The sequence below is a fragment of the Eupeodes corollae genome, chromosome 1, assembly GCF_945859685.1.
Source record: "Eupeodes corollae chromosome 1, idEupCoro1.1, whole genome shotgun sequence".
NCBI lineage: Eukaryota > Metazoa > Arthropoda > Insecta > Diptera > Syrphidae > Eupeodes > Eupeodes corollae.
Genome location: NC_079147.1, coordinates 69,269,168 through 69,278,164, shown reverse-complemented (window position 1 = coordinate 69,278,164; position 8,997 = coordinate 69,269,168). Strand labels below are relative to the sequence as shown.

Here is an 8,997-nt window from a genome sequence, read left to right as displayed (position 1 = left end):
TAATTAAAAGTGAAGTGAAGTTTAATTAATAATGCCGCGACCAGCCTGAAGCTCTGGATCGTACACTTAGGAATTTTAGAACTGAGTAACGTCCGATGAGAGGTGTTGTGATACTGTTTGCAGGTGTGCCAAGAGGTATAAAATCGTCGTTTCTGTGGACTTCTGTCAAACTTTTAAGATTGACCACAAATATGTGAGTACATTTGGGTGGTGATAGTAATGCAGCACAATTTTCAAGAACTCTTTTGGATATAGGAAATGGAAATATTTCAAATAATGATGGTGAAGTACTAATAGAACCAACATTTGCTACTAGCGTAACTAGACAAGATGAATTAAAAGCTAATGTTTACCCGTCGCCAAATTTCAGAAAAAACGGATGACTGGTAACGCGAACGAGTGATTTTAGAACCTAAAAACGATTCTGTTCCAAGCATAAATCATAAAATTCTTTCAATGTTTGAAGCCCATCAACAAACTTATCTTTCTATTGATAATCTGACTGATCAAGATGATGCTATTGATATTCCAATCGAATTTTTGAATTCTTTGAATACATTAGAACTTCCTTGGCATAAACTAGACTTGAAAATTGCGGCTCCAATAATACTTATGAGGAATTAAATGCACCGAAATTATGCAATGGTACTAGATTACGGATAGTAACTATGCAGGGGAAAGCGATTGAAGCTAAAATTCTTTCCGGTTCAGCCCAAGGCCAAAGCGTTTTCATTCCCAGGATACTGATGATTACTAACGAATGCCCTATAATGCTTTGTTTTGCTATGTCTATCAACAAGGCACGGATACTGAGGGTTGCAGGCATTTATATCACAAATCCCTGTTTTACCCTGTTTTTTATGTTGCTTGCTCCCGTGTCTGCTCGGCAAAAAATCTGTTTGATTACAAAAAAGTATTTTAACCATAATAGAAATATGTATAGAGATACTTTATAAAAATTATTAAATAAAAAAGGTACAATATAAGAAAATAGTAGTTTTTCATCCTAATTTTTTATATAAAATAGTTGAATACCTCCCGGGTGAAGTCGGGTAAACCAGCTAGTAGTTTATAAAAAACAACTCTAGCGGCAGTGAAGAGAAAAAACCGTTTTTTTTGGATTTTTCCGGTTTTTCTTTAACTTTTAACTTTTTGGCGTATCAAAAAATAATCTTTCTGCATTTTTTTTTATAAAATTTAATGAGCTTTAATTTTGTGCAACAAAATTTTCATATACTACAAATATTTTTCGAGATAAACGTGAAAAACTGAAACAAACTATATGTTTCTCTTAACTGCCGTTAAAGCTGACTTCTGATGTTCTTGTGGACTTTTTTTGGGTCATCACCAGACATTCTTTAGTAAGAGTGCCACGTTTCAAAACTTTGGGTGAAGGCAATTTTGTTCGTTAATTGACTGGACTAATAAGAAATAAAAGCTATTTAAAAATGCTACTAAAGTTAGTAAAAATTATTTTTCGACTAAAAATCTAGTTAACTTAAATAGATTTGGAAATAGATTTATTTTATCATATGCAAAAAATTTTTGGTAATTCAATTTTCTTTTTCAATAATTCAATTGGCACCTTTTTTAATAAAACACGAAAACCTACCAACCTTCTAAGCAAGAGAAATCAACAGACCAGGTGGGAAGACACTTTTTTTCTGTTTGAAATTACTTGTTTTGAAAAACATACTTTACATTATCGATCCCTAAGACTATCTTATCATTTCTAAACTTGCCAATAACTTTGTTAGTTTTTGACATCTAAACATCATATACTGAAATAATTATATGAACAATGAAAAAATAAATAAAAGGAAATATACACAAAAATTAGTTAATTTTTTACCAATAGTAAATCTATAATAATAGAAACTGTCGCTCTTAACTTACTTGTTAAATACAAAAACTTTTACAAAGGAATATTATTTGAACAAGTGTTTTCCATTTTAAAGAAGAAGAGCAGCGATATTAACAAAATTTGTGGAGACATGATAACCATACGATAACGCTAATCACAATAAGGAACCGCATAATGGAAGTTGGGAGACAATAAGACTCATTAAGTTAAGTGGTATCAACTTGAAACTGGTAAACTCAAAAACTCAATTAGATTTTTCTGCGGCAATTAATTGGATTAATGTTGATGTTGAAAACTTAACAGAAAATAGCTTTAAGCACATAGTGTGGTATTTTAAAGTTTTTCTTATATATTTTCTTTATAGTAATGCACCTTCTTTGCGTTTCACATGTTCAAGGACTCTAAGAAAGAAAACTTTAAAGGCTTTTTAAAGTAGATTATTTGGTTGCAAAGGGGAAAGATATAAAGAAACATATAAGTATAGCTAACTGAAAAAATCTTTGTGCGACGAAAGAGGAGGGTTTTGAACTTCATGAGAAGTGCGTTATCTTTTAAGGTGATTTGAACTTTGTTTGTTATAGAAAATTGAGCTTATAAAGTTAAGAAAAACTTTAAAACTATTTTGTGCACATTCTTGATAAAAATGTCTCGTGTTGAACATTTCTATAGATAACATGGATGGTACTGAGACTGTTTTACTGTTTTACCCATGCGTCAGTGGAACTACTTAGAAAAAAAGAGGCTACGATAAGACCCACATTGATGAATTCCCATCCCGTCTGTCGATTTGCTTATAAAGTTTGTAGGTTTTTGTGTTTTGTTAAGATCGTTGTCAGTTGAATTCTTCTAAGCAATTTAAAAAGTTTACACATGATGAAATTTCAAACTGTATTTTAGTTAACGAAATGTTTAGTCGAAAACCAATTTTTACCAATTTTGCGAAAAACTGACTGTTGTATTTTTGTAAGTATATTACTGAATGTCGAAAACAATATTTTCTGTGAGATGAAATCGATTGAAGCCAATGTTTTTGAGTCGATGATGTCAAAAACGATATTCTTTGTTGTATGAAATTATTTAATCATTTTATGCTCGTAAAATATTCGAGGCGACAAATATTTGTTTCAGTTTTTATTTATAAAAAAACCCTTAGCGTTATTGGTTCGTGTGATATTTTGGGTTAACCAAAATTTTCAAACGTTTTTTAAATTGCTTATTTAAAAAAACCGCCCAAGCAATTTTTGAAAATTCTTTCTGCATTATCATCTATATATTTAATTTAATTGAAGTCTACTGGTTCTTGAGCTATGGGCGACGAAAAAAACGTCGCAAACGTACGGACGTATGAACTTACGTACACAAGCACCCACAGACATCTCTCAAAAAATCTTTTGTTTCGACTCTAGGAATCTTGAAACGTCAAGAAATGCTAACATTTGCAATTCGACTTCCTAAGGGAAGTTAAAAATTAAATGGTAATTTAGAAACGAGATTTAGAGTTCCCCAAGATCAAAAAATAAATTACTCAAAAAGTTCGTCACTAATATAAGGCCACATGCAATAATTTCTGGAGTGGAAACTTTTAAACTTTTTTATGGTAATCACCTTAAATTTAGACTCAGGGATGACGAAAAGCTTCGATTAAGGTATCCTTGTTGTCAAATTGTCTGTCAACTTCATAAAATGTATGAAAAAGTCATGGCCAAACGATTTCAAATATGTTAAATGAGGTGAATATAGAGGTCATGTGCAAAAGTTACACGTCTTCTGATTAAATATATAACAACCCTAGAAGTTTGAATGGGGGCATTGTCTTTTTGGAAAATCCAATGCATGATTGTTGAAGACAAGCCCTCATAGACAAAGCATTAGCGTTTCCGTGGTTCTTTCACGGTCTATTTGTAACAGTATAGTTGTACTTGTATAATTGCTCCAACCACCGAGCCAACTGACCTTCAGGTTCCTTAAACTTCTTCATCAGCCACTGCAGAGATGAATGATCAGTTCGTAATGTAAAGTGACGTCCCATAAATACGGCTTAAAGTGTTTGATGACTTTTTTTTACTGCGAGGAGCTCCTTTCTCGTCAAGAAATAGTTTATCTCTGGTTTTGAAAAGGTCTTGCTGAAAAATTCTATAGGCTCCTCATCTCCATCGACCATCTTCAAAAGCAAATCCCCACATGCTAAGAAAAACATATCTGTTTCTTCTGGTAACTTCAATGTTGGAGCGCTGACTTAACTTGATTTTATTTTTTGAAAGGCCTGTTCGCACTCGGGAGTCAACCTAGTAAGGGGCTTAGCAATCTCTGAGAATGAGCGAACAAACCTCCTGTAGTAGGCAGTGAAACCCAAAAATGTCTGTACTTCATTGTTACACTTTGGAGCTGGTCAGCTAGAAACGGCCTCTGTCTTAGCTGGATCTGGAGAAATACCAAGATCTGAAACGAAATGACCCAGAAATAAAAATTGATTACAGAAAAGGTTACATTTTTGTGGCGCAAATTTCAACCCGGCTTCTATTAGACGTTGAAAAACTGTTTCTAGGTTCTGAAGGAGTTCCTCGAATGTTTTGCCGTGAACCACCAAGTCGTCTAAATAAACATTGCAAATACAAAAAAAACTTTCCAGAATGGTTTGCATTAGCCGCTGGAATGTAACAGGGGAAGTGCTTAAGATTGATTAAATTTAAAAAATAGTAAATAAACAGTGTGAAAGCTTATTGTGAAGTTTATTAAAACCAAAAACATTGATAAAACTGGAAAAAGTTAAAGTCAGTGAAAAACTAAAAAAACACAAAATTTAATCAAAGAAATTTCCACTTCAATTTGCATATAGATATATAAAAAGTTGAGAACAAGTAAAATGAGTGAAATTGTCTCAAAGTGTGAAGAGTGCAGTAAGCATGTAGGTAGAAATGAAAGTTTTGTTGCATGTCAAGCTTTCTGCCGAAATGTTTATTGCCAAAAATGCACTGAATTGAGTAAATATGAAATGGGTTTGCTTAAAAACAAAAACATTTTATTTGTGTGTGACAATTGTCAACCATATATAAAAAGTGTAATCGATAAAATGGATAATATGCTCAAAGTGGTTAATGAAAATAAAATGGCGGTAATAAAGCAAGAAGAGGAGATAAAAACAATAATTAAACATGTTAAAAATCTGAGTGAAAAAGAGACAAACGTTTTAGAAAAAGACAAACAGTGATATGATTAAAAATGTACCGCCGGTTATTGTGAAACCAAAAGACAATGTGGAACAAAACAGTGAAAAAACTAAAGAAATTATAAAAGAAAGCATTGATCCAGCTGATCTTGCATTGCAGATTAGTGGGGTATCGAAGAGTAGAAACGGATCAGTGGTGATAAAATGTGGAAATGAAGAGTCTACTAAAAATATTGAGTCACAATTGAAAGAAAAATTAGGAGAAAAATATAATATTAACATTCCATCTTTAGTGGCACCAAAAATAGTAATTATTGGAATTGATAAAGAAGTCAGTGAAAATAATTTGTTAGAAGTGGTAAAAAAACAAAATAAAATTGAAGGTTCAATGAAAGTTGTTAAGTGCTACGAGAGATATCAACATAAAATGCAATATAATGCAATAATTGAAACAGATAGCAAATTATTTAGAAACATTTTAGAAGTGGATAAGCCAAGTTTAAATGTTGGTTGGAATAAGTGTGCAGTTTATGATAAAATAAGTGTAAAAAGATGTTACAAATGCTGGGGATACAATCATATGGCAAAAGATTGCACAAAAAACATATGTTGCCCAAAGTGTAGTGGAGAACACAAACTAGAAGAATGCAATAGTGAAATCCTAAAATGTAAAAATTGTATAATGACGATAGAAAATTTGGGTATGGAGATAAATCCAAACCATGATGCTCGTGATCATAGAGGAAATATATTATCTAGAGTCCCGACCGGTACACGTCCTACCTGAAACACCCTCAAATTTTATTCGAGGTGAACTCTCCCAAATTCGAGGTGAACTCTCTCAAATTCTCTATCGGTGAATACATGTGAGTGGATTTTATAGTCTGTCTTTTCATTTTAGATATTGCCAAAATGCAGGAAGCAATTTCCTTTAAGTAATTTGGAAAGCATACCAAACAAGGCGCTGATTTGCTGGTAAGTTTTTTGTATATTATATTTCTCTTAACAAAATAATATCAATGTTTTTAACTACAGATGCTGCCCATTGTTTTTGTATGTACTTCTCAATGGCAAGAGCTGCCGCAGGCGTTGACGGCGGAGGTGTCACCATCAAAACCATTAGAAACAGTGGAATCCATCGATTTTCACACAGAAAATCAACATCAAAAAAAGTAAGTCAACTTCCATTTAAGATTTCCTTGTTAATGAAAATTAATTTCTTTATAGGCACGACAATTTAGCAGTGTCATGGTCAACCTGCCGATCAACTATTCACAGTGAATAACCTCCATTCGCAGCGGAAGCGACCTCTGCGTTGTCGACAATGCGAAAACAATGTCATCAAGCCGGAGTACCATCCAGGATCTATCAAGTATCGCATTCAATTGCTTGCTAACTACCATGTGCCCAACGTTCTGCTTGTGCGTTGTGAAAAGCCACTGAAGCCTGGCACGTCCACTGAATTGATCCTCAAGCTAACTAACCCAAGGATGTACCATATGGCCACAACCATTATGAAACTGCCAACCAAGGAAGAGGAACGGGGAATGATCGACTTCGAATAAAAGTTCAACGAAAGGAACCAAAGTAAATAACAATCGAATTGTAAATTCTTATTCTATGTTGTTTCTCTTATTTTGTGTATAGTTTCACCACTTGAAGAAAGTCCAATAAAGTAACAATCAAATTGAACTTCACACCTGAAGAAGGACTGAAACCAGGCGATGATGTTACCCTTAGTTTCCAGTGGAATAAAACTACTTGAACAACGTGAACGACTTGAGAAGATTCTCGACTTCAGAATCTGGTATTTTCAAAAAGAACTGATAAAGAGAAAAAGGCGACGGTTTTTCTTCGTCCAGCCAAATACCATCGCCAACAAATTTTCCGATCTTGTCTCCTTCTGCAATAAATCATAATTGAAAGAAGGTATTTCAATTGAATTCCAGAGACCTACAATTTAAATTAGAAAAAGCGAAAATTAAGATAGTTCTTATTTTATTATTTATAAACACATCCTCACCAACTACATCACAGAGTTCGCCAAAAAATGTAAAAGGAAGATATTCAAATGTGAATTTCTGCAAAAAAGAACATAGTGAAACAGATCAATTGGCCAATCCTCGGTTGTAGGTACTGTCTTGAAAAACTGACTGTAGATTAAATTAACTATTGTTCACATGATGAGGAAGGACTTGCATTCATTGCGATCTTTCGACTATCCGTAGCTGGCTGAAAGAAGTGCTTTGCATTGCAAAGATGGTGGCACATTACGTGAATGTGCTACTGCTATCACACGCTGCAATTAATTCAACTTGTATTTGTATTTGGCTTGGCTATGAATGACCACCAAGTAAAGAGATTCCTCAACTTTATAACAACTCTCGACTTGTATATCCATCTCGTCAAATGAAGCATGTCAGATAGGTTGCAAAGCGAAGCTTTTGAGACTTCTGCGACATCCATCCCTTCGCTGTAATCGGCCCTTCTCATTCCTACAGGGTTAACAATGAGGATATAAGCCATCAGAATAGAGCGATTTGATCGCCAGTCTTGTTGAGCAGTGTAATTTTTTACTAAAAAACAAAACAATATTCATATAATTTGAGTTAAAAATTAATATGAACACATTTACCTTCAATTTGTACCTATTCACTCCACAATAAATATGTCGGCGTTGCTGGCTTCCTACGCGGGGCTTCCACTTCCACTTTTCTTGTTGCAACGTAATCCTTGGTTTCTTCTTTATCTGAGGATTAAATTAAATTCAATTTATATTTTTATTTCAATAAATTAATATTTTGCTTTACCTTCATTTGCTTTATTGATACTGAATTTTGGTTTGTTTACATTTTCGTAGAATCGTCAAAATACTCACCTCGCTGTTGATCTGTCAAAACTAGACATAACTCAAATTGGGATACGTTCGCATTACAGTTCTAGGGTGCGCTTATACTTTCAGCACGATTTTTTCTGTTTTCAGCGAAATTTTTCATAAAATACATAGAATTTGTGTGCAAAAAGCATTCAAATATTATTTTTAGCACAGTTTTCACTAAAAAGAAGTTGTAAAATTCATTTTTCTAAAAATATTGCATTCATTTTTCAATTTTTGAATTCAACGGATTTCTTTTTTGAACGTCTGAGTTCACCTCATAGTTTTTTCCCCCGCGGTCGAGCAATGTTGGCACAAATTCCATAACAACTACATTCATAATGGCTTGGTCCCATAAGAAATGCACGGTACCACTAACACATGCTTATCCTTATGGACAAAATCCTCCCAATTTAGCTTGTAGGCCGAAAGAGAGCAAACCCATTAAGTCGGGACTCTAGATAATATATTTCCTCTATGCTCGTGATGTGAATTGTCCAGTATACTTAAGAAGGATGAATCAAGACCGTACTAAATTTGCATACTAGCAATCAAAATCGTATTTTGAAAGCATACTTTTGAATATTCAAGGATTAATAAGTAACTTTACTGGAATTAAACATTTAATAAGTGAAAAAGATGTTATTATTTTAACTGAAACTCATTTAGGTAACTGGATACAAGACAGTGAAGTGAATATAGTGCACTATAATATGATAAAATGTGAAAGTACATCATCTCATACGGGAGGAATAGTAATATACATATTTAAAAGAATGTTACGAATTTAAAATTTTAATGAATCTCCAATTAGAACTTAGTGTTTGGATCTTAGTAATTGAGGTATAAATTCAATATAAAAAAGTTTTATTTTTGTTGTATATCGTTCACCGAGCACATCTATAAGAAATTTCTGTGATAAAATAAAAGAAAGGCTGGATGAATTTGAAGGAAAAGAGAATTTAATAATACTTGGTGATTTCAATATAGACTGGCTTAAAAATAGCATATATAAAAATTAACTAGAGTGTATGTTTCGGAAAATTATGTGCAATCAACTGGTTACTGAACCAACACGTATAACCTTAACGA

At 33.1% G+C, this 8,997-nt stretch overlaps 1 long non-coding RNA gene across 2 annotated transcripts; it reads right to left on the bottom strand.

Moving 5' to 3' along the window:
- Positions 1-6,936: 6,936 nt before the first annotated feature.
- On the bottom strand, positions 6,937-7,975 carry LOC129941034 (uncharacterized). Of its 2 annotated transcripts, XR_008780800.1 has the most exons (4): positions 7,841-7,975; positions 7,666-7,779; positions 7,054-7,606; positions 6,937-6,983 (listed from the first exon to the last, which is right to left on the bottom strand). It is a non-coding gene; the product is annotated as an uncharacterized LOC129941034 (long non-coding RNA). The 2 variants fall into 2 exon arrangements; XR_008780799.1 differs by having other exon boundaries at positions 6,948-7,606; positions 7,841-7,974.
- Between the last annotated feature and the right edge of the window lie 1,022 nt (positions 7,976-8,997).